The 27,893-nt window shown below is 35.9% G+C and overlaps 1 protein-coding gene and 2 long non-coding RNA genes across 9 annotated transcripts in view; 2 read left to right on the top strand and 1 right to left on the bottom strand.

The window, feature by feature from the left end:
• Positions 1 to 27,893, top strand: part of LOC133518806 (mucin-2) — a 167,387-nt gene that overhangs the window by 14,708 nt on the left and 124,786 nt on the right. The gene's annotated exons all lie outside the window — the stretch shown is intronic.
• LOC133518813 (uncharacterized) overlaps positions 1 to 27,893 on the top strand; it is a 113,811-nt gene that overhangs the window by 4,808 nt on the left and 81,110 nt on the right. The gene's annotated exons all lie outside the window — the stretch shown is intronic.
• On the bottom strand, positions 12,514 to 19,713 carry LOC133518794 (uncharacterized). 3 transcript variants are annotated; one of them, XR_009799533.1, is made up of 4 exons: positions 18,546 to 19,713; positions 16,167 to 16,334; positions 14,450 to 14,538; positions 12,514 to 13,305 (listed from the first exon to the last, which is right to left on the bottom strand). It is a non-coding gene; the product is annotated as an uncharacterized LOC133518794 (long non-coding RNA). The 3 variants fall into 3 exon arrangements; XR_009799532.1 differs by lacking the exon at positions 16,167 to 16,334 and having other exon boundaries at positions 18,546 to 18,724; positions 18,820 to 19,713; XR_009799531.1 differs by lacking the exon at positions 16,167 to 16,334.

The following is a 27,893-nucleotide window of genomic DNA, read 5'->3' as shown; positions in this document are numbered from 1 at the left end:
CTAATCAATAAGTAAACAGGCCCTAAGGCAAGTGTACACGCTCGTAAGGGCCTTATAAGATAAAAATTAATGATTGATTATCTCCGAAATGGAGTTAATTAGAATATCGGTGTCTTTGAGAAAGTTACTTAATTTAAGCTCAGGAATGCACCCTCGAAATTAACGCAAATCAAAAAAAAACACGGTGTATAATTATGGTCTACGGGCGATAAATTAAACTAGATACCTACAAAATTTATCGGTGTAGTCATTAATAAAGAAGTTTTTAAAGTTACACATAAAGATTTTATTTTTCAAAAGTAAGTAGGCATATTACAATGCGCTTATGAACGTCAATTAAAGCTTATTTAAGACCCTGTAATTATTTTTTGAACATTCACCGAGCAGCAATGTATTGCAAACATTACGAGACAAAATAAATGACATGACATTACGAGACATAACATGACATGACATTACTAGATACGAGCTTTTTATAGTAACTGCCAACAAGCGTAGATATTTACCGTAAAAAGCTCGTATCTGGTAACTTGTTTTGCTTTACATTGCGGGCCGAATTATTATGAATGGTTAATATTTTCATTGTATTTTCTAAGCAAATACGTACGTACGAACGTACGTATTTTTAATGTACGTGTCATGTTCAGAAAACACACACACACACACACACACACACACGCAAACAATTTTTTTTGGCGAATTTGACCAATCTCAATTATCTTCTTAGGTCATATGCTAACCACCATTTAAATATTCGCCCGTATTGAATTTACATACTATAAAATGTATGTATAGATGGAGATTAATGTACCGAAGCTTCGGAGTTTACCTATTTATAAGCATGGAGTTATTAATTAACTAAAAATTTTACTTGAACTATTTTGTTCTATCCAAAAAAACTTCACATTTGGATGTGAAAAGAAGAAAAACCAGTTAAGTTGTTGTCAAAAGGACTAGCTAAAATGACGCACATATGACTCAATCATTTGATATGCAGCTTCATAATTTATTACCAAATCACCCATACATTTAAATGCAGTTGACACGAGATATTAATTAATGTTAACTTTAAATTGTGCAATGTTCCCTACGCCACGCACAAGTCAATCAACGCTTAATGGTAAAAATTTAACTACTGTATTTACTACATCTAAAATTACTCATATTAAAGATTTTAAAGGTTGTGTGACTAAAATTCAAATAGCTTCTCAGAATTACCAAGTTCTTTACGCCTACTTAAAAGTACGTCAAGTGTTTTAAATGCTGGCTAAAGAAATCTACACAGTACTTAGAGGACTAGATAACATGCTCAGCCAAATAAGGCAAGGCCTGCGCATAACCACTTGCATAGATCCGTTGTATGGTTACAGCATACGACAGAGGTGACATTCTTACTTCGACGGTTAGGTTTAGATTTTTAAAACTTAATATATATTAGGTATGATAAAAAAATGATTAAGATGGTCATGCTGAACAAATTTTCCGGTGAAAATAAAACTCCTATCCTCAATTGCTGGATGGTGTTCAGATTTTAAAATCTGTTATGGTTTTTCATACGATCGATCACGGTTATTAGTGCGAGTGAGATGAAGTGCGAATCGTTTCAAAGGTATGAAAACTTGTTATTTTATTGTAAAATCAACTTATATTAATATATTAAATAATGAAAATATCAAATCTAGTAGTAATTTTAAATTGGCCTTGAGTTTTTTTTAAAGATTTGGTTTGAGAAAAGTTATTTAATATGACCATAATTATTGTCTCTCGGGAGCATAACCCATCAAACCAAGATCACATGAATATAAGCAGCAAGTTATGGGATCCCTGTAGTTTCGAAATTTCATATTGGCCCCACGGTAAAATCTGTTGTTATCACTTTGGGCCCGATTCGAACAATGATTTAGAGATGCGTTAGTTCTTGGAAAGAGATTGAAAAGATCGATAACTAAACGATATGTCAAAATTGACGTTAACTTTGATTCCGGTCTTATTTCAATAAGACATCAATAAGAGATGGTTTAGAGATCTAAGCAAGATCTAAGTGACTTCTCGAAAGCTCATAAACGTGATTGGTCGTGGAGCATACTTGTCAATTTTGACAGGTAATTTGATACGTCAAATTATGAAAACATGTCTTAAAAATGGCGAAGTCGGGTCAAGAATGTTTGTTTTTGTTATTTTGCTCGATGATAATATTTAAACTGTTAGCTTATACTGCAGTAAACTAACGTGGAAGTGTGCAGCTAATGAAGAATTAGTCTTGAAACCATTCTTTAGTCAACAGTCAACACCCGGCACTCCATCCATTGTGGCTATTTGTTAATAAAAACCAGCGATCACTTTACTAAAAGCAACTACGGGACAACTTTATCCCCTATGAGAACAGTTCCTGGCGAAATCGTCATTAACTAGGTAAATGGAAAACATAAATCTATATATCGTGCCCTCACGAAACAAAGGTTCTCCGAAGCAGATTCATCCCCTGTTCAAGCTAAAAGATGATTCGTTCGTGCTAAGTATCAATGGACTAGCAGACTTAGAATCCTAGAAGAAGGCAGCCTGGGGTCGCAAGAGTGTCACGACAAACTTTTGGAAGTGTTGACGTCGTGGTTGTTCGCGCCGCCTGGTTCCAGCTAGTTACTCATTTAGGTACACGTGGACTGTCAAGATAATAATTTTATTTGTGGTGATTTAAGATAAAGTGATAGTGCCTCTTTTGTTTGTGTTACCTCAATTACAGGTTTGCTATATGTAAGACTATCTAAAATTATTTTAATTCAGAAAATCCGTACACTGTCTTGTGATGACCCATTTAAATATAGGCACTTACCCATCAGTTAGTAACAAACTAAAAACAATGTTGCCTTGTATGACACAAAATTGCTTCTTTCCACTATCTGATTAGTTGTAGGTACATACATAATATTGTACACTAACTTGTCTGCTTATGAGTTACAAATTGTTTCATAATAACTCAATACCCTTATAGTATATACGAAAGTGATCAATATAGTAAGTTATAATGTTTAAATATTAGGCAAAATAATATTTTACTGAATAAACTCCAAATCAGATGAGCGGCCCAAACGGGTCAATATTCTAAGTTATAGATAGACTAGCTAAAGAATGGGTTTTCTCATCTTTCTTCTAATAATGATCTGTAGTACCATTAACTTACTTTGGTGGGTCCTAGTGGGAATGATTATTCTCAGTTGTTACCAGTAAAATATTTTAATGTTCAATATTCACAAAAATATATAACACATAAATATACAGTGAGTTATTTTTTCCTTTGAAAGCCGTTTCAGTAAACGGCTCCAGAACTGAAAAAACATTTTAAAACAAAAAGGTATGAAATTAATAGTTCTTCAAAAAACATTCTAACAATACAGCTACTTCATAATTAAGTTTCTAGTATGTTAATACTGATAATTAAACATTTCAAATTTGTTTCTGTAGTTACCTCCTTCTCCTACTCCTCTGGAGTTTCAGGCGTACATAGGCTACGGAGACTGCTTATCATCAGGCGGGCCGTATGCTTGTTTGCCACTGACTTAGGTTAGGTTAGGTTTTTATAAACCTGTAGTAAAATAAGAACAAATCAGCGGTGCCACTATGGTTCTATTTTTATCACTTGTCACTATGCCCATCACTTTCGCACTTACATACATACTTGTTAGAATGTGACAGGCGTGGTGACAAATGATAAAGAGTTGACCTTAGCCCTACAGAGAAAGTTAAACTACAATCATTAGTCTTATCAGCGGTGGCATCATGGCTCCATTTTTATCACTTGTCACTATGCCTGTCACTTTCGCGCTTACATATTTGTTAGAACGTGACAGACATGGTGACAAATGATAAAGAGTCGACCATCTTAGCCCTACAGGTCTTATCCATTAAATAAGTGCGAGAAAATTTACTTATCTTAGATGAGTTTTCTGTTTATTTTTTTTCTTTGATGACTCATTCTTTGATAATTTATTTTGACATTTATTAGTGATCTCATGTGTAATATAAGAATTGCTTCATTGTTAATAATAATATAATATGTTATGAGTTATGATTATGAATAATAAGATATTATATGCTGTGCCCTTGCAGGGTCCATGTGAGACATTGTATATCATGTACAACATCTATACTGTACCATGGTTGCAATAAAGAATGATTATGATTTAGTACATTGTGTAGTCCATACTAATATTTACTGTTGAAAACAACACATTTGTTATTATTTATGATTGGATTTTATATTATTTATTTACTGGGTTAGATGTGTTTGACTGCTTTTTATCTGAACCAAAAACCCAATAATTGGTATAAAATAATAGTTTGTTATGTTTATTTAAGCAAGGCCTGTACTTTCAAGGTAGTAAATAAAAAATTAAAAAAGAAATATTTTTTATTTCTATACTTCATAAATAATGCTCTTTTGTGACCGATCAGAAAGACACTTTACCCCCAATTTTAAATTCTACATTGTAGTGCAGAGATTGTTAGCAGAAGTTGCTAACTTGCTACCTAGGTTTATGGTTGAAACATTCAAAATATTTTAGAGGATAGTGGACGACCACTTCCCCCATTTTCCTCCCTCAATATTGACATTATGAATAATATTTTTAAACAATTTCATGTATATTAACCATAGCTATGCCCCTTTGTTTTCCTCTTTTCGATTTATTATTATTAGGTATAAGATAGGAGCAAAATGAGAAGGTACTTAGCATCGCACGTTTACCCAGTATCACAGCAGTCTTGAAACAGAGACGCTTACGGTGGTTGGGGCACGTGCACAGGATGGAGCCCTCTCGTTTGCCACGTAAGGGCTCCTCTACACGATGGCCCAGCGTAGGCCAGTCCAAGGGACGCAGCTATGCGGTGAAATGAGATAGCAATATCACTTGCTCCCTCTAACGCATAAATGCGTCCCTAGGACTGGCCTACGCTGGGCCATCATGTAGAGGAGCCATAAGACTATCCTAAGCGAAGTAGCGCACGCGAAACGACCGGTTGAGCGACCAATGCTTCGTTTAAAGGATAGCGCAAAGCGAGATATGTTGTCCTTCCGGATCGATCCCACCAACTGGGAAAGGGAGGCTGAAGACCGCGAGCACTGGAGGAAGACCCTGGGAGATGGAGTAGTTGCACACGATGAAGCATGGCTTAAACTCCTTCACACTAGGCGAGAACTGAGACACCAGCGCGCTGTTTTCCCACCTTCGTCACCGGGCATGACATTCTCCTGCCCGCCATGCGGTCGCGGCTGCCGCTCTCGAATTGGACTTACTAGTCATTTACGTAAGTGCCTTAATGTTATGGGCGCTGTTCAAACCATCATTTAATTGATGTTAAAGGCCAAATGATGAGGAGCAAAATACAAATTCCATACAATTATCAAAAACACTTATAATATTTGAAAAATCTTAAAAAATCAAACAAAGGGGCATACGTATTATTTATATACATAAAAGGGTGTAGCAGGATAGCCTAGGAAAAATTGCCCCCAGCGATTTTGGGCCGAAACTGTAATCAAACGATGCCTTTTGGGGAGGTTATACTCTGCACAAAGTTTCATCCCTCTGTTACCCCCTGGGGGTGAAAAACACCCGATTAACCCCAAAACTGTTTTAATTATTTTTTCCTAAACTATGAAAGTGACGAATTTCAAATTTCGTACAAATATTAATAAGACTAAAAGCTATGTGCTAAAAAAATATTAACCCCCTAACCATTTAAATTCTTGTAAAAAAAACAAAAATGAAAAAAGAATCATCCTGTATCTCAAGTTTGGCTCACGGTACACACACCATTTTTTTTTTTAAATGTACCAATTTATATTCTATATTATATAAAAGTTTCATGGACCTACTCCAGAAGGAACATTGCGAAATTAAAATAAACGTACTATTTCGTAGCTACTAATCATTATACTCGTATCATGCTTAATACGCAACGTCTCGGACCCGAAACCAAGATAATTTTAAAAAACCGGCCAAGAGCATGTCGGGCCACGCTCAGTGTAGGGTTCCGTAGTTACTCTTCCGTCACAATAAGCTAAACTGGAGCTTTAAGTATAGTAAATTGTTAACCAAGGGATGAAACGGTACCTTTCACGCGAGTTAAACAAATAGGCAAATTTGCATAATCAGTACCTAATTAAAGTATGTCTTTTTACTATGAAGGGGAAACTTTTTGCGATAACTCAAAAACAGCTAAACTGATCATGTCCTCTATAGTTTTCATTTAATGTCTTTCTTAAGCTCTACTTCCACGATTTTTTTCATTTTTTTTGGACCTATGGTTCAAAAGTTAGAGGGGGGGGACACATTTTTTTTTCTTTCGGAGCGATTATCTCCGAATATATTCACTTTATCAAAAAATGTTTGTTGAAGACCCCTATTAGTTTTGAAATACCTTTCCAACGATACTCCACACTGTAGGATTGAAGCAAAAAACAAAAATTCACCCCCACTTTACGTGAAGGGGAGGTACCCTCAAAAAAAAAATTAGATTTTATTGTACGACTTTGTCGGCTTTATTGATTTACATATCCATGCCAAATTTCAGCTTTCTAGCACTAACGACCACGGAGCAAAGCCTCGGACAGACAGACAGACAGGCAGACGGACATGGCGAAACTATAAGGGTTCCTAGTTGACTACGGAACCCTAAAAATGTTTTTATAAATACAAATGAGTTTGATTCATACTTCTTTATCCCCACCTTTTTCAAATCGAGCACGAGCAGCGCCAGCGGTCCGATCGCAAGCCATTGTTTATTAATAATGCAAGGCTCTTAGTGGGAGTTCAATGAATAGTACGCACCAAAGAGCCAATACATATTAATTTCGCAATGTTTCCTTCTGGAGTAGGTCCATGAAACTTTTGTATCATGTAGAATATAAACTGGTTCATTTTAAAAAAAAAAAATGGTGTGGTACCATGAGCCAAACTTGATATACAGGTTGATTCTTTTTTTATTTTTGTTTTTTTTTACAAGAGTTTAAATGGTTAGGGGGTTAATATTTTTTTAGCACATAGATCAATCATAGATCTTATTAATATTTGTACAAAATTTGAAATTCGTCACTTTCATAGTTTAGGAAAAAATAATTAAAACAGTTTTGGGGTTAGTCGGGTGTTTTTCACCCCCAGGGGGTAACAGAGGGATGAAACTTTGTGCAGAGTATAACCTCCCCAAAAGGAATCGTTTGATTACAGTTTCGGCCCAAAATCGCTGGGGCAATTTTTCCTAGGCTATCCTGCTACAATTGGAAAATCAATATATTTAAATTTTTCATTGCAATAATTTTCATATAATGTCAATTGTGCTGCGTCACGCTCTCCCCAAATAATCTTATTATATAAGTACTATATTACTTGTAATATTATTATTTCTAATTAAATTTAAATTACAAACTAATTCTAACGGATGATGGTCCGACCAGTACACGTCATAATGTATTTTTATACTCCGTATTAGTTTCCGTGCCGCTTCAGATACTACACAGTGATCCAGCCAGCTTTTAGTACCATTAATATCACTAACATAGGTGTATGTATCCGAGGCCACTCCTAGAATGTCTATGTCCGCACATTGCCATCTAACATCCGCACAAAAGTCTAACAACTCCTTACCGAATCGTCTGCCCGGGTGAGCGTTGAAATCCCCTAATATGAAGACGCAGTCTACCTGGCACTCCTCCACTATTGCCGCCATTTCCCCTAGGCATTCCGTAAATTCGGTAAGAGTCTCCGCAGAATCGACGGGCATGTACACAGAGAACACCAAGAGCGAACGATCCGATAATACTATCTTTACAGCAGCGAGTCGCGCACTTTTACAATGCACAATCGAAACCGATGTAAATAAACATTTCCGCCACAATAACGCCACACCGTGCACCGCCGTACGGCCTACCGCGTAAAATCCCAGCTCCAGTATCGACCGCCGATGCTACACCCTTTCGTAAAAATATTGTCACCGAAATTTAAATGCGACTTTCCTCACTCCAGTGAGTGAGACAAGCTTTCGTCATAATGATGATGCCTTTCATTCATGAATGTAAATAAATGTGGTTAACTTTACTTGATGTTTAATTTTATTAACCTTTAATAATGAACTCACTACTGAGGTGAAAAGTTGCGTGTCACACGAGAGCAGTTATTTTACATCTCGTGTTTTTAACTCCCTCGCTACGCTCAAGATTCTAACTTAGAATCACTCGCTTCGTGATGCAATTATAGAATCTTTCGCTTACTCAAAATCAACACTCGCAAGAAAAACCAACTTTCCTGTCTTGTTGCACAAATAACTATGTACAGTACATATGGTGCTACTTTACCGCACTAGTGCGAAAATTAGCGTATTACGTTACTGTGTCGAACATTTAAAGGCCCATATGTACTGTAAAACGTTGTACGATACATGTGCAAATAGGTAATTCGCAACTCGTGCCGATTTAAAACACTCCCTTCGGTCGTGTTTTAATTTATCGCCACTCGTTTCGAATTTCCTATTTTCGCACTAGTATCGTAATGTACTATTACAGTACATACGGTGCTACTATAGTGTTACGCACTAGTGTGTAAATTAGCACATTATGTAACTAAGTATGTCGAAAATTTAAAGGGTCATATGTACTGTAAAACGTTGTACGACACATGTGCGAATAGGTAATTCGCAACTCTTGTCGATTTAAAAGACTCCCTTCGGTCGTGTTTCAATTTATCGCCACTAATGTATCGTAAATAACTATTATACAATCGTGATATAATAAATAAATATTATAGGACATTATTACACAAATTGACTAAGTCCCACAGTAAGCTCAATAAGGCTTGTGTTGAGGGTAATTGGTTAGTCTTATTTGCAGGCAATAACGGACCAGCGTTGGACCAAAAATGTTACGTCATGGAAAGGGCCACTAGGGAAACGGGGTATAGGAAAACCTGTTACTAGATGGGAAGACGAAATAAAAAATATAGCTGGTCAAAACTGGATGCGAATAGCTCAAGATAGAGATGAGTGGAAAACTCTGGAGGAGGCCTTCACCTGTGAAGACGGGGTTCTTGCTACATATTAAAATTAATTTTGAAATAGTTTTAGAGCTGCCATTGGGAAGCTATAAGTAATTAAGTTTGCTTATAGTTTTTTGATGTTGGTTCTAAAATTATTTTAACTTAACTCTAAACAACAATGTTAAAATGTTAAAATTTCGCAAGAAATAAAAGGCTATTTTATTTTATTTATTTATTATTTATTTGCAGGTTCATACATTTGCCATTTAATGCAAGTAGCTAATGGTTGAACTCGCAATAAACACTAATCAATGTATAAACAGACCCCAATGTCAGCCTCACATACCTGAATGGGCTGTGTGCCACACTTTCCCATGCTGACCTTACATGAAGTTGAATTGAACATAGGTACAGTCAGCTGCAAAAAGTATGTATCGAAAGAATTGTACTTGGTACTACACTCTTATTACGCTGCGGGCTTAGCATGGTCTTAGTTATCACGCGATATGGTGACAATCTTGTTGTTAAAATGACAGTTTTCTTCGATTTTATCGTTCACACTACGGTTGCAGACGATAATAGGAGTTATCCACATTTGACAGCGATAGATGACAATCGACAATTTGCATAACATGGTCGTCGGATAATTTGACACATTATCCCATTTTGGCAGTTCAATATAGTTAATTTTATCTACGTGCTTCTTAGGTCCCGACAAGCGTTGTCGTGGATGCAAAGCTCATGAAAAAACCTATGTTAAGGTATAAATTATCAGTAAGTATCCGTTTTTCTATGATTTTATTGAGTGTTAGTTATTGAGTGTTAGTTAGTTAGTAGTGTAACTCCTCTGGAGTTGCAGGTGTACATAGGCTACGGAGACTGCTTACCATCAGGCGGGCCGTATGGTTGTTTGCCACCGACGTAGCAAAAAAAAAAAAAAGTTCCGCTGCATATAATATTGTCAATATTTTCTTTGCAGGGATGTCGAGATTTTTTTTTCTTCCAGCTCGCAACTGCTGCAGAGGAAAAAGAAAGAAGAAGGATTCAGCGACGATCTTTGAGGGACGCTGCAAACCCCTTTGATATGCCGGACGAAGAGTTCCGTCATATATACAGAGTACGAAAGGAGTTAGTGTTATATATTTGTGAAGAACTCAACGCCGACCTCCAGCCTCACAAGGGTGATGGATTGCCATCTCACCTTAAGGTAAAGCTATAATATTGCAGTGTTGCTCATATAGTACCAAAAGTTTGTATGTTACGATACCGCACAATCACACAAAATTAGCTGATACAAATATTTGGGTGAAATTGTTGTCTATAACATAACAGAGGTGCTACATTATACCTTAAAATTTAAATATTTCTTAAGCGAAAAAATTTACTTAAATAATTAAGCTGTGTACAACTACTTAAATAAGATTCTAACAGCATTACATATGCTGGCTGATGGCAATTATCAACACGGGACTGGTCAGGATCATGGTTTATCTATTGGTCAGACGACTGTAAGCCACAGTATCTCGAACAATTTGTAGATGCTGTGAACAGAAGGTATGTTCATTGGACCACTGAACTACTAGGCATCAAAAACTGTGAGAGTATACTAGGGCTATCTTAGTAGTTTTTACTTTTTTGAATAAGCATCAGTGTTGATGTATTGTGTAATGAGATAGGTATTGTTTGATAGTTATGTTCAGGTAGTTAGTTACATTGGATACATAATCTGGAATTGCAATACTAGCTAGGTTTGACTAAGGTTAAGTTCTAAAACGTGCCATCTAAAATATGCTCCTTTTTACAGACTTAAAGACCAATGGATAATAGTTTTTCCTGGAACTGATCGGTCCCGACGATCAGTTGCCTCAGGATTTGAGGATGCATATGGTCTGCCAAATATCTTGGGTGCAGTAGACTGCACTCAAGTGAAAATATTTCCCACCTGTGCCACACGGAGTGCAATATCTGAATCGGAAAGGCGTTCACGCTCTTAATGTACAGCTAGTAAGTTTCAATTTTAGTTACAAATAATGATTTTTTTATATTAATCATAAAATCCTCATCACTGACCGCAATGTATGTATATTATAATTAAATAAAGAAATATAAATACTATGGGACAATCTAACACAAATCGACTAAGATAATGATGTACCTAATCTAGATTGATTATAATAATTCATTAAAATAATAACTTATATGTTACTACTTGGTTGTCACCAATTCTCAAATAAGAATATAAATAACCTTATATCTTCAGATTGCAGATGTCAACTGTAAGATCTTGGCAGTAAACACGAGGTTTCCTGGCCGTGTGCACGACTCTTTCATATTTAACAATTCGTCCATTTAGGATGAATTAAGAAGATTGTACAATGGCCACATTGGGGAGTATTTCCTTCTGGGTAAGCAGAAAATTGTGTATCTGTACCTAGTGTAAATTTATTCGATGGGGAGACGTGACGTACGCGTTTGCGTTAACTGTCATTTTGTATGGAATTTTGAGTTTCCAAAACATCCCGCTTGGCGCGCTGTTTCTAAATCCCTTAGCACCACTTGCACCATTTCACTAACTCGGGGTTAAGTGGTTAACCCTGGAGTTACCATGTTACCAGTACAATTTCACATTGGGTTAACGGTTTAACCGGTTAACCCCGGGTTATTGGAATGGGGCAAGTGCATGTTAGTAAATGTACTAAGATCACGACCACAGAATAAATAGTTCATGACTAAGTTAATATACCTATCATAATGTAAAAAAGGCATAAGCAAGGGGGAAGTTTCGTTAGTTGTTCAGATGATTAAGTATTATGTAACCAACACAATTCATACAATTCATGCTATTCATACAATTTGTTATTAGACGGGGCGTCCGTTCGGATAATCCGCGTCAGCTAGCGGAGGCCCTCAGATTGTGATGGATTGTGGTAGTTGTGACCCCTACGCAGAGTTTCGCGTAATATTCCCTATTAAATGAAGATAAGGGCAAATGGAATAAATTTCATTGTTCAGCGATTGATGAAGAAAGTTTCACATTTTACTCTTTATAGTGATGATTAGATTTCTTCTTTAAATTCTAATATTCTTACCGATGTTCTCCTTTTTCTTGCAGAAATGTTCCCGAGGAAATCGTAGGAGATATTGATGAAGACGCTCCTCAAGAACTTCCTCATCGTCATGCGCAAAACGGACTACTATTAAGAGTGGCGCAGGAAAAGCGTGCGCGTCTAATAAATACATATTTTGCTTATTACTATGTTTTATTCTGATACAAATACCTACCTAATATACAAAACGTAGAAAAATGCGCAATGCTTTAGATTCCCTTAACTTTGTTATGGCCACAGGAAAAATGGGAAAGAGTTAACCATATTATAAAATGTGTATGAACCAAATCCCTTTTTCCCGCTCTATGTAGTAATATACTAAATAAGTATGTATTTTCTTTCAAGAAATGTAATCAGAACATTATTTTACTAATAAAACACAGTTTTCAAAATCAGTAAACTTTAATTCCTTTTGCTCGGAAAACAAATAGGTAAAAACTCAAAAACGCCCCGAAAACCCCCATATAGCAAATTTAATTGAAATCATTTGAGCCATTTTCGAGATCACCGTAATCATTGACATATATCTAAGGACGGGCCTTATGGGCAATAAGAATAACCGGTCAAGTGCGAGTTCGTTTACCTCGCACACCGAGGGTTCCGTACAAACTTCAAATTTTCTCATGAAAGACTTGACCAATGTAAAAAAAACAATTTTTATTCTTAAACTTCGGAGATGAGAGGGGGGGGGGGGATGGTATTATTATCACATTTTCCTTCATACGTAAATTTTTTTTTCACAATGAAAATAAAAAATTGTTTTGTAATTTTCAATTTGAGCTCTTTCAAATGATACCCCACTTGACCTATTTAACTAGACTTTGCAATTTTACCCCCTCTTCATATTGGGAATTTTCCATTATTAATACTTACAAATAAAATAAAATAAATACACATCCAATATGTTTGGGTCAGCGTTATTCATTACTATTCCAAATTTCACATCGATAGCTTAAGTACTTCTCGAGATATTTAGCAATAGCACCATAAGGGTTCCTTTTGTACCTTTTTGGTACGGAACCCTAATAAACATACGGTGTGTATTTTTGATATGGCCGCAAACGTAAACTAGACGGAGGGTGCGAGGACAGCGCTTAGCTCAGACGTCTTCCTCTTCCATTATAACTGTGTCTTCCAAGTTCTCAATAATCTCGGTGTCCTCCAATGTGTTAATACTGGAACAATACCAAAATATAATTTATAATAATAATTAAGAAGTGGGTCCTTTATTCAAGGTACGAGATATTAACGGTGATTACTTTTGAAGCCACATCCATATATGTGTGTAAGTTGAGTCTCTCGAGCAACTCGCAGATGGCGTTGCAATCGTTTAAAAAACATGTCACTAGGTACAACAAACCCAAAGGAACAAAACCGACATTAGACGATTCGATGGTAATCCCAGCCAGTGTAGACGTGCCTCGGCCGAGGCGGCGCACTCGGGCGAGTAAACCGCGCGCTCCGCCTCGTCCGCGGCACGTCTACACTGGCCGTTTTGTGCGTGAGGAAGTTGCCTGGCGCGTATGCTCGCTCTGTGTGGACCCGGCTATTTGAGTTACTTTTGTTTGGTGACTAACTAATCAAAGATGAAATAAGATTTACCACAATTATGAATGAGGAGTAGAAATTCACGATAAAAAAGCTATGCATTTGACATTTCGAAAGACCTCCGTCTACACTAGCACCCCTAGTGGCGAAATTAAACGCGGTAGCACTCATTCGGGCGTTAATAATATTGTATTCCAAAGGCTCTCATACACGAAAATAAGATCTTGCTCCTTGGAAAGGTCAGAGGATGAACCTATAATTAGTCAGGTAGTTCAACCTCGGGGTAGGAGTGCTTGTTCATTCGTTCGCGTGTTTTTACTAGTACATACTACTTAAACAATAAATAATACGTTTATTTGTTAGTTGATATGAGCAAAGAAAATTTGAAATAGAGGTGGATTGTCAATGAAAATTTTGTAGCTACAGCAGATTTACTGCCATCTTTAGGCACACGATTAAAACTTTTAGAACGCCATTTGACTTTGATCCTTATTCTTTTACTGATGTGTCAAATTTGTTAAATATCAGAAAGGGGCGCCATATTACCGGGCATAACCCGGCCCGGGCCTTTGATCTATTAGATGGCGCCACTTTTTGATATTTAACAAATTATACACATATCAGTGTACGGATAAGGATCAAAGTCAAATGACGTTCTAAAAGTTTTAATCATGTGTCGAAAAATTGCAGTAAATTTACTGTGGCTACAAAGGTTTCTTTGAGAATCCACCTGTTTCAAATTTTCTTTGATATCAGTATTAAAAGTCTTACCGATTCGCCAACAAGTCGTGCCCCTCCTTCAAAACACTCCATTTTTGTTTCTGCGCCTCATTAAAAATTTTCAGTTCGTTCAGGATATCCTGTCAACATAAAATATGTTATAGCAAGTTTAAACTAAGTGGTATCACAGAGCACATAATAAATAGCGCCATCTACCACAATGGAGATTATCTGTTCTACATAACTACATTTACTTGTCCCAGCTCATACTAAAGTTGCACAAGAAAGCCTTCATATACCACTGATTTCTTACGGGCTCCCCGTATACCTACTTATTGTGGGAATACAGAATTTGAGTCAAACATATCCATACACAATTTACGGTATTAACAGCTTTATATCTTATTTCTGTTATGATAACTGACTCACACAAAATATAACTATAATAAGTTGTCAAATTTTATGAACATTTAACTATTAACAACAACCAACACCAGATTTGACTATTATGATACTACCAAACGCTGATATATACCGCACACGAATGAGAAGCTAATAGGTTACTTAGGATTGAATAAGTCTAGTGTTATGAAATATATTAGTAATAATAACATTGCCGTGTACCGTCCAGTCAAACATATGACCATGGTCAAGATTTCAAGATAAATAAAATTCCAGCCTTTCAATAAAATGCATGTTAATTATAAGTTTCATAATAACCCTCTTATGGGTAGTTGGTGGTGTTATTTTATTTAAACGGCACTGTACGATACGATAAATCCCGAAATGTAGATTTTGCGATTGCTCGCGTATATATATATTTATTATTTGTATGTTTTATCAATACAAATAAGGTCAGATGGGGTAAGCGAAATATGGAGGCAAGAGAAACACTTGTAGGGAATGGTACGTCAAGTATGGAGCTTACAGGCTTTATGTATGCATTCTTACTGCCAAGTTACTGTTTTTCTTGTCCCAAGTTAAATAAACAATGTTTCTCGTACTCAACCTGATCTTAAAACAGAATTATTAGTTCATAAATTAATTAATTACTCTTAAAATATTATCATGCTCATGCTGCAGATGATTAAATTGTGCTGTCGAAGGTGCCGGTTCCGTCGTGCGGTTGCGGGGCAAGTACACAGCTCTGTGTACGTGGATACGCGTGCAGGGCGCGGATCCACGTACACAGAGCTGTGTACTTGACGTGCAGGCAGGACAAGACGTGCGGGTTGGGCGGTTATTGCGGAACGAGCGAGAAGGGCGGGACGGGCATAGCGGGCGGAAAGGGCGGCAAGAGAGGGACGTTCGGGTAGTCCAGGACTTGTGGGCAGTACTGAATGCGTGGAGCGTATAGGGCTGGCAGAAGGAGAGGGAGACGAGGACAAATGAGAGGTGGAGAAGTGGGGTTGTTCGCTGAGCAAGGCCGCAGTAACGGTGGCGGTTGTTGGAACAACAACGAGATTTTCAGCAGTGGCAGAAAACGTGCTGCCAGCCACACTGTTCCCAGCACCCGAAAACTCAACGTAGTCGTCAATCTGAGGCAATGAGCACATGCAAGTTTAAAATATTTGTTATAAGAATGAAAACAAGCAAAAGATTGTAAAAACTTTTACCCGACTATGATTTTTTTCTTAACTAAAGCACCTCTTCCTTGTCCAAAGTCAGTTAAATATTATTATGTAGTCTATGTCACCCCATAAAAATGAACCGATAAACACCTCATTCACCAAAATTGATTAGTAATTTATACACAACAAAAACATACCGGCATATATACGGCATCCATACGTAGACTGCTAAAATCATAACCCTTCCCATTCTCATAGTCGGGTAAAAATAATTCCGGTTAAACCAAACCAAAAACTTAAAAAGTAAATATATCTGAAAATGCTAGCTTCTGCAAGGGTGTCGCCAGCGGGGAGCAGGTGCCCACCTAGAGAATAAAATCTGTTGTCATTTATACATGATTAGCCGGGTCCACACAGAGCGAGCATACGCGTGAGGCAATATTCTCACGCACAAACTGGCCAGTGTAGACGTGCGCTCGGGCAAGGAAAACGCACGCGCCTCCTCGGTCGCTCTGTGTGGACTCGGCTATATAAATTCAACAATATTTATACCCATAGTCATAACTGCATGCGATTATGGCAAAATTAATACACTAACTATACTTATTAATAGTATTAAAACAGCTTTTACAGTACAGTCAGCGTCAAATACTTTGTAGCAACCAAAGTAGCCAAATAGTTCGGTACACCATATATTTAGTATGGTGTACTACGAAGTATTTGACGCTGACTGTACATATGGTACTACTTTACCGCACTAGTGCGAAAATTACCATATTACGTTACTGTGTCAAACATTTAAAGGGTACCTTATGTACTGTAAAACGTTGTACGATACATGTGCGAATAGGTAATTCGCAACTCGTGTCAATTTAAAACACTCCCTTCAGTCGTGTTTTAATTTATCGCCACTCGTTTCAAATTTTCTGACTTGTTATTATATGCCGATACTAAAATATACACCATTATTAAATCAAGTGATGATTGTATGAAACTTCAAGCTGATCTTGATAGACTGAGTTTATATTGTTCTATGAATGAACTGTACTTGAATGTCGAAAAATGCTGTGCCATTACATTTACAAGAAAACGCAATAAGATAGAGTATAATTAGTTAAGGGTTTTGTCTGAAGTGAAGGACCTGGGGTTAAATCTTGATATCGAACTACAATTTATTTCACATATTGACAAAATTTCAGCAAAAGCATACAGAATGTTGGGATTCATTTTCCGACAAAGCAGGGATTTTACAAACCCTAAGACTCTGCAACTTCTCTTTAACGCATTTGTTAGGTCCAACTTAGAATACGCTACTACAGTCTGGAATCCTCATTTCAATGTTCACATTAACACAATTCAAAAAATTCAGAACAAATTTATCAGAACAATGAAATTTAATATAAATTTAAATCTTTTTGCCCTGACAATTTCTCTCTTCAACCCCGTAGAGAAATTCGAGATCAGATATTTTTGTTCAAAATCATACATGGCCTTATTGATTCTCCCAATCTTTTGTCTAAAATTTCAATTCGATGTCCTGATCGGCGAACTCGCTCCACAAACCTATTTGCAATTAACTTTGGTCGTACTACATATGCAAGAAATAAGTTCTTAGCTAGAGCGTGTAGAACTTATAATGAAATTTTTTCTGATATTGATATATTCCATTTATCATTACAACAGTTTGTTTCTGTAATAAAATGTACAGCTAATAATAATATTGATTAGTTACTATATTTCAGCATACTTGCCAATTTGTTAATATTGTTTTCAACAGTTTGAGTTATTTGAGTTTTGCATGTTTTGATATTAATGTTAATTTCTGAGCAACATAATTGTTATTACTCATTAGTGGAAACTGTTTGGCTTGTGGATGTGTAATCTGATTAACTATGTGTGTTGTTTTTGCCTGTTTGTTTCCCAAAGGTTTAATTAAATAAATAAATTAACTATTTTTCGCACTTGTATCGTAATGTACTATTGCAATACATATTGTGCTACTTTACCGCCCTAGTGCAGTAACTAGCACTATACATGCATATATTGAAAAGTGCCATATGTACTGTAAGACGTTGTATGTACAATATACATGCAAAAAGGTAATTTCCTACTTTTTGCACTTGTATCGCAAAGTACTTTTAGAAACTACTTAGCCTGACATTAACTCAACAGATACAATAAACAAGACACAATAAACTCTTTATGATCTTAGTTTAAGCAAAGAGAAATAAGAAAGCTTAGATTACTCACTTCATAAATATTATTAAGAAATTAAAATCAAATCAAATGTTCGACGACCGGTTTAGCCTAGTGGGTCACTACAGCAAAACTATACATATTAAATACCTTTTTTAGAAAACATTATAATAAGCAACTGACTCTTTGACCTGCATTATCATGACCTCAGTAATCATTAAAATGTTAATTTTATTAGTTATTATACTTCATTTTATTACTATGCACAGATTGCACTGTAATTTCATTCAATATTATATATAAAAAAGTGTCTTGTTTAGGAAGACTTCTATGCGGACTAAGTGATGGAAATCTTAACTATGGGAAGCATATTTACTTACCACTTTCCATGCCTGCACTGACTTATTGGGCCCGTGCTCCCTTAAGGCCTGTGCAAGGGCCTCCCATTGCGCCTCGTACCTCTGGGGTCCTTAGAGGCCCGTCAAATTCCCGGTTGGCGAACCGGGTGTGCTGTGACATGTATTCAACGAGCAATCTAATTTGTGCTGCGTTCGAGCGACTGAAAAAAAACAGTCACATAAGTTAACGATCAAAGGAACTGGCAAATAGCTATATTTTTCTGCAAATAAATTCTTTTTGTTTTGTGTAACTTACATTTTTGGATTTTTGGGTGGCATCCTTTCAAAAGTGGTAGCGGCGGTTTGGCCAAACACTTCACAGTAATAACACGCAAACTGCCGATAAAACTTTTCAAGTTGTCAAAATAGCAAACAACGGAACAACATAAACGGAAAAGGCTTTAATATTTCCTGAGGAGTAGTGGGCAACATATTTTCATCACTGTGATCACTGTCACACATTTTTATTTAGTATTATTCACGGTTTCACTCACAAAACAAAACTTTATGAGTTTTCAAACTTCAACAATGACTTCAACGCAGAGGAATACTCGTGGGCGTCCGTTGTAAAAAAAAATGTTTGTGTTTGCCTAACAATCACAGAACAGAGGGCCTACCGCGAACCACGTTCGACGTGTTGCCTCCCTGTCATACTTACGTACGAATTTATAAGTGCGACAGAGAGGCAACACGTCGAACGTGGTTCGCGGTAGGCCCTGACGCGTCGCAGCAGCGTGCAGCGTGTTTAAGTAGACCGAAGTATGACAGACGCCGCGACGGTATTACATTTCGAAACGCCACCGTTGGCAAATTTGCATTGAATTGAGTCTCCTTAAACAAGAAATATTTTATCGAAATATGTGAAGTTCTATTTTCAACATTTTTATAGTAGCGATAAAATTCGGTGGTTTTCCGATTAATATTATTTAGGAACGCACCGTAAATTTTATACTGCGTACTCAACTTGAATTTGCGTACTATTTTTAAGAGGTGCACGTAACGGAACGCAAAACCCATCTGGCAACACTGACTAAGATCTTTCAAAGATATTCTAACGTCAAAGTGACATTGGTCATCCGAATCGTGCAGCTTCTGTCAATTATACCACATACAAACGATATCTAATTGAGAACTTATCTATATCTAAACCAGAACTTAACGATCTCATATCTTTTCCGTATTGCATTTTTCGAATAGGGCCGTTTGTATTATTCCGATCATTGCCCTGGAATACCGACTATTTTGTTAAATTTATAGCATTTCATTGAACATAAATACTTTTTAGCATCATAATTTTAAAAGTTTTTTATATCTACATGTAAACATAAATTTGTGCCTAATTAAGTTTCATTTTAAGGCTTGTAATGTTTTGTAGTATTGCCTGTAAACATGTTTCAATGTGGTGTTAAATAAAAATATTCTATGTCTATGTCTATAGGCGGTCTTATCGCTTAAGAGCTCTTGCCGACAACCTTTGGGTAGTGGAGACAATAAAATTAGAATATGCACAAGGTGATTTTATTATTTTGTGTGTGTCTATGATATGTTATACTTATTAAAAATAATTTCATAGATATACCTTACTATTTGCTACGCTATCGCATTGGGCAACTGTTATGATAGCTGTACCATTATTATAAAAAAACAAAGATAGAATTTTAAAATTTGCCTCCTAAGTTCACCACAAAAGTCCTCACAACTGCAGATCATTATTGTCAAGGAAAATGTTGGAATTAACGCGTTAATGACTATTAAAATCATCGGCATTATATAGTCTTAAATCATAGATGGTCAATTAATGGCGTACCTGGAAAAATAAATAATAATCTGTAATTAAATACTATTAGCTAGCACAATATTGTCCTTGGTTTGATACACGTTTGATTAAGTGCTAACCAAAACTAAATTTTTTACACTCGTTGAATACTACTTAATATTAAATAAAATAATATGTTACTTGTAACATAATGTGTTGTATTTTGCATAAACGTTAAAAGTTTAAGTATTACATTTAATTTCCAAGCGTATAAACTTCCTAATGAAATAGAAAAATTCTTATGAGATTGTGTTACAGATATTTCTACGAATTATTAATTATTTGGGGACAAATCGAATTATTTTATTAAATATTTAGATTTGTGTTTTTAAGTAGTCACACTACTATATACATTATAAACTGTGATATATGTTATATGTCAAAGAAAAAGTGAGGAAGTCCTGCAGTGGTGAAGCCCGGATAATTATTTATTCTCTATTATACTAAATATATATTTTACTAAGCTATATCTTATTGTATAATTACGAGTATGTAGCAATATAATCGTTTTTCAGCACTACCATTTCCTCATTGAAATAATGAAATGTAAAATAGTTCGCACGGTAGTAATCGATTATAGAATATAGTGTTCGTTTCATTGGATAAACCATAACTATGTATATTCATAAAATTATATGAATATAAAACTGCATATAATTACGTAATCTGTCTGAGTTAAGCACTGATTGTGCTGCACAATCAACCACCATATAAACTAAACGAAACGAAATTAAGGCGGGATGAATTTATCATAAATTAACGACCGGAATCTCTATAGAAAATTTGATACGAGTATACAGTGAAAAACTGATCCAATAATCGAAATCGTCAGGTGACAACCAAAAATACCTCAAGTTCGGAGTGAGTTCGCCACCTGACGAAGAAAAAATCAAGAAATGACTTTAATTTGTTTTTAATAGTTTTAAAAAGTAGATGTACCGAAACAACTACTGTTGCACACCTGTTATTGGTGCATAGATATTATACGTGGCCACTATACTTGTTACTTTGCTAGCTTTGTTTATGTACTGTTGGTGTGTCTTATAAAATAAAATAAAAAAAATAAAAATAAAAAAATAAAAACTAATAAAAAAAACGGATAACGGTAAACTGCAAAAAAAAAAAAAAACGGATGCAATAGAGAACAAAGTAAGGTTTTTAGAATAACTACAATCAAAAGCGACTTTTAATTTAGATAATTGACAGTTTATTATTATATTTTTTTCTGTAAGAGTGGTAGGCAGCTTTTTCCTAGCACATTCAGTTGCAGCTTTTTACGGACCCGTTTTTTTACAAGCTTTTATTTACTTTCACCTGACCGTTGTCTGTTTGTAATCAAATCTTGAAATTAAATTTGATCCACTTCCCGGTTTCCGATTGAGCTGAAAATTTGCATACATATGTAAGTCGGGTGACAATGCAATATTATGGTACCATCGAGCTGATCTGATGATGGAGACAAGAGGTGGATATAGGAACTCTGTGATAAAACAACGCAACCTAATTGTGTTTGGGGTTATATATTTAGCTTGTCAGTAATTACAACTGAAAAAAATATTTAAAGAGAAAAATTGCAAAGCCGAGGAAAAAATGTGTTTCGATTCTGAAGTGCTCGACGAGAGCTGATAATCGCGGCAGTAATGTGGCGGCGAACATCATTTATTCTATCGAGGAAAACAGATACAGCGGCAGCACCTACGACGACGCCGCAGCAGTGTACCGGTGTGCAGTTTACATACGAACTTCACCTTTAGGTGACCGTTATATCGCCTCCAACATATTGTGGCATCTGCGATTGTCAAAAATAGACGGTTGATAATTAAGTTACAACAAAACATATGGCGGCTGTCAAACTCAAGGCACAATTTTTTCTTTACCACTCCTCAATAACTCTGTGCCACTGACTCGACGTATACTTATATGTTCCCACTTAACGCTTGCGACATCGTATTTAAGTGTCAATTGGCATTCAAAGCTTATTACGAGCAAGTGTTAATTCCATGTATCTTTTATCAGAATGCTCATAGGAATCGATCATCATTTTATGCAATACTGATTGAGTCACATACACACTAACCGGTTAACTGTGACGATAGTTTGTTGAGGAGTTTACGATGATACCAAGGACTTTTAAGTAAGATGTATATACATATATAATATGTTTATGTATGGATATCTTTATACACATTTGCAGTATCAATATTTTAAAGTTAATGAGTAGCGAATTGGCAAAAACATCCCATATTTTACGAATAATCATTGTGCTGTAAGTATTTAAGTATACGCAAATATTATTAACGAATGCAACGTAAGACAATAAACTATTAATATAGGTAAATTGATGTTTCCTTATCCGTGAGGTAACGGTTACCGTTCCTTCCGATAAGTGCAAGTATATACGGCAAGAAAAATGTGCGCTAGTGAGATAACTCGCTTCCTGGCTCTAAGAAAGCGGCAGAGCGCGGTGAGACAAAGGCGAATGCGACAATGTTATACTTTACTCACGTAACTTATTCACGGTTATTCTGTAACAAGGAATCCCATGCTTACTTGGTACTTTAATAATTTGAGCCAAATCTCGGTAACAGTATCAATGACATTCTTACATAAAGGTGTTTGAACGTTTATAACTTAACGAAATCCCTGTCCAATAATTAGCCATATATGTATAGGTTGAACTTTCCAACCACCATAGTAAAGCAACAACAGCAATATATAGCCCGCTTGAAGACGAAAATGAAGGACCCGTGCGAAATCGCCTTTTAATAAAAACGTAGTCCTCATTTCCCTCTGGATATTCCTATTATTAAAAATATTTTGTCACATTTTATTTTTATTTTTATTATAAACTGATCGGCGATTGTCCCTAGTTACACGGAAGTCATGGAAAGTGAAGACAGGGCCTAAGATGGAGCTCATCGGTTTAGTCGGCCTATTCACACTTGCTTTAAAGAGACCGAAATCATATTTATTGTATGTCAACCACAGCTATGCTCCTAAATTGTTTTTTTCGAATTTTTAATTATTATAAGAAAGAGCATTTAAAAATTTATATGAATACTGTTTTTCGCTCCTAATTTTTACAATAATAAAAAAATCGAATTGATCACAAATAATGACAATATCCGGAGGGGAAAATGGGGACTACGTTTGTATGGAGAAGCGGCAGTCCACTTTCGTCTTAACGCTGCAACACTAACGCTGCTGCGGTCATCTGAATGTAACCTTTATCTGCAGCTTCAATAAGTTATTTAAAAAAAAATGAGTCGCGACTCATTGCGTTCTTTACTGAGCGCAACTCCGAGTATGCTTAGGAAAATAAGTCGAATAATTTTTTGATTGACTTCTTGTAGTTAATAAATTATGCTTACTCTTATTAAAAACGGATTTCATATTTCTCACAATAACTGCCAGATGGCTTATAAAAATACAAATATTGTCTTCTACAAATTGGCACCTTACAGAGTATTCACCACTTGTTGCCTGATATTGCTACAATATTTAACAATTTCACCATTCATTTCCTGACGTTTACTTATGCAATAAATTAACTACGATAAATATAACTAGACTTCAGAATTTACGCGACAAACGCTACCTGCTTGTCACCCACGCTGGTCCTAGCAATTACTACCACAATTTATTTATTACAGATCACTTACCTGCTGGCAAGAGCATAAAAAGCGACTTGTGGCCACTGGCACATAATTATATTACACACCTAGTATGGAAGCAACCGCAATTTTAGTTGGTTTTCGATGTGTAGATAGAGATAGGATGGTTGCGTTTTTGTCGTTTGTCGTGTCATGCTTCACCCTGGTAATGCCACTTGTATGAATTATCTGAAATGATGATTTGGCCTTAAATCCTAAGCTGTTAAACAAAAGACATTGCTTCTTTTGTACACCTCGGCGGCTATCAAATTTTTCGTAAGTGAGAAGGATCAAGCCCGTTTAAAAGGCAATTTTAGCGTTCTATATATTTGTATTATGTAACAGCTTTCTGTTACGCCGAATATTTTAATGTGTCATACTATATTACCCAAACGTGTTATTTCAGAACGCTATTACATGAATTTGAACTATATGTATAAGTAGAACGCTAAAATTGTAATTGTCTTATAAATGGGCTTGATCATCACTAATGAGAAATTAGGCAGCCACCGCGGTGCACAAAAGAAACAATCTCTTGCTTAACAACTTAGGGTTTGAGACCAAAAAATTATTTCAAATAATTCATCCTGTACATATAAACAATAAAAATGTGCTCATCTTAGATCCGTTGTAGTCTTGTAAAACAAAATGCAACAAAAAAATACTTTTAGGGGTCAAAATGTCCAGCTGTATAACGTTATGTACGATGATACTGAGTGATACTGTGAAACAAGCGCTACTCTTGGTAAACTGTTTATAACGCGTAGTCTATAGGCGGTAGTTAAAGTACTATCACGACGTATTTAGTACAATAACACAATTTACCTCGCTGACGTAACGCGGGTAGAAACTGCACTGTTGAAATGAAACAATTGTCATTTAAACTGAACCACGCAAGAATAGGCTATTGCATTGTATTGGCAACATTGGTGAAATTTTAAAACGTTATTTTATTAGCACACTTATTTCTAGATTTGTGAGGTGCAATAAACAAGGTGCGTAAATTGTCATAATGTCTTATTTATACGCAGAAGCGATTATCCTACATTTTGGTGTGTAATTAGTGTCATTTTAAAATGTAATTGTCGGGCACATTCTTTTTACTTGTGCATAACCTTAACCGCAGATTTCGTCCATGTTGCATAAAGATGGTAAGATTGTCTCATCCCAAATATCTTTTAACTTACCCTAAATAATATTTATGTTATTTCAAAGATTGCGTAGAATGTGTAAAGAAAAGTGAAGTGTACTCATTAGCAGTGTTGACAAGTGCTGATTTTTTTATCATAGATAGAGAGCGTCTCTGAATCCGCGTTGATTAGGTACGATGGAGAACTATTACTTACACAGAACATTATCTAAATACGAATATAATTTGTATATTTTCTAAACTACTCTGACTAAATACTACGCCAAGCTACTACCATGACTAAATACTACCTACTATAGTTTACTGGTAGAGAATGCCTTCTAGCATTAAGTCAGCCATTTATATTCTTCATGTATTGTGCAATAAAGTTTAAATAAATAAATAAAATAAAGCTCTATAGACTGATCTAAATAAATCACCGCAATAAATGATAACCTTTCATAATGTTCTTTATATCAAAGACAAAGTAACCGGTTGACTTTTAACGTGGTTCCATTAATCAAACTATCTGATCTATATTTACACAAGGCCAGCGCCCTAAATGGGTAAAGTGGGGCGGGTAGTAGAAGGTTGGAACCACGCTATTGTGAGATGCACTTGACACTATTGATTACGGCAAAAAATCAGAGTGAAGTTGCACGTGCTATTAACGAATAACGGTTTGAAAGCGAAAACGTCAGATTAAGCGGTATTTACATTGGGCTGCGCATTCGCAAGCTCGCCCATGCGAGTGGGACTTCGCATTATACGTGCGTAGCGCTGTCTTACATACACACCGGAGCGGCGTACAGATCCGCACAGTGGGTGTATTCTCATTTGTCCCCGCCGGGCACAGATGGGAATATGTGCATTCATAAATCATTCCTATCTGTCCCCGCACCACGTGACAGCCGTCGTAGATGTGGCGGGGACAGATAGGAATGATTTACATGAATGCACATATTCCCATCTGTACCCGGCGGGGACAAATGGGAATACACCCATCAGTGTTGTATCCACGTAACGCATTACTCTGACTTGTCATAAATCATTCCTATCTGTCCCCGCACCACGTGACAGCCGTCGTGCATGTGGCGGGGACAGATAGGAATGATTTACATGAATGCACATATTCCCATCTGTACCCGCCGGGGACAAATGGGAATACACCCATCAGTGTTGTATCCGCGTAACGCATTACTCTGACTTGTCATAAATCATTCCTATCTGTCCCCGCACCACGTGACAGCCGTCGTACATGTAGCGGGGACAGATAGGAATGATTTACATGAATGCACATATTCCCATCTGTACCCGGCGGGGACAAATGGGAATACACCCATCAGTGTTGTATCCGCGTAACGCATTACTCTGACTTGTCATAAATTTGAGATGTGATTGGGCATATTGGTCCTTTTTTTCACCGGCTTCTTCTATTCGAGGGGTCTAAGTGGTACGTAGCTACTATTCCACTTGTCTTAATTATAGCTTATCAAAGTAAAGGGTTCTCAAATTCAGAAACTGTGACCGGGTCATATTAGCCACAAATGGTAAGTTACAAAATACATTGCTGATATATTTATTTAGGTATATTGAATTAGTTTTTTTTTATTTTATTGAATAAACAAACAATTTACAGTCTAGAATTTAATACAAGCCCATCGTAGGCAAAACCTTGAGAAGGTTTGTGTGCCGATGGGGAGTTCAGAGAACAATTAGTTAGAGTTAGCAGACAGTAAAAATTTAAATGCTTTCATCGACAAATTAAATTTTCTTAAAAAATATTCGGAATTACGTGGTCAGACCGAATTAATTTCCGTATAACCACTGAAGCGCAGCGCTGAATATCACTTAACATACATAATTCATACAAATCGCGGCTGCTACAGGTTAGATTATCTTCGCATGTAAATATGATACCGACTGTGCCATGTCCGATTATCCGCAAAAACATTTTGCCATATCCCTGATAGTATGGTATAAAAGTAAAAATCATGTCAATATTTTATCTTCATTTTTTAAAGTATTTGGACTATAATACAGAATTATTAAAGAAATAATTGTATCTTACTGCTATGTGTTGTAAATTATAAAAAAACGGATATACATCATACTGATAATAGGTATGATATACGAGGGCTGATCCGAAAGTTGTTAGTTGCTTCGGCTTTACTCATGCGAAAAAAAAATTATTTATACTATTGTGAGGGATATTTCAATGCTACTTATGGCCAGCAATTTTTTTTTAATTAATGCAAATAGTTTTTTTATTATATATTTTTAACTGAAAGCTGTTTTGTATGGAGTTTCGAATTGCTTAGAAAAAAACGGCAATTTTGGGCACAATTAAATGAATTTCGTATTGAAATCTTTGAAAATTGAACTTAAATTTACCCGGGACTAATTATTATCTTCCTTCTGCTATTTCCAATGTATAAATCAATAATTTAATCTTATATGCATATATATATTTTTTAAATAACAGACATTTTTACTTTTAAGGAAAGGACTTATTGTTGACACCTATTAAATCATAATAATATTTACTCAATCAAAACGAATTATACGTAAAATAACGGCCGAGATTCGTCATTAGTAGCACCTAAAAAACTTTTTTTTTTTTTTACAAAAACTGTCGATAAAATGACAGCACATATGGAGTCTCAATTACTGATTTTCATGACTGAAGGTTAGGCTTCGACGCGTCGAACTAGAAATAAAATAAAAACAAA

The sequence above is a fragment of the Cydia pomonella genome, chromosome 6 (genome assembly GCF_033807575.1).
Source record: "Cydia pomonella isolate Wapato2018A chromosome 6, ilCydPomo1, whole genome shotgun sequence".
NCBI lineage: Eukaryota > Metazoa > Arthropoda > Insecta > Lepidoptera > Tortricidae > Cydia > Cydia pomonella.
Note: the sequence above shows the minus strand (reverse complement) of the source record. Positions and strands in the feature narration are given on the sequence as shown.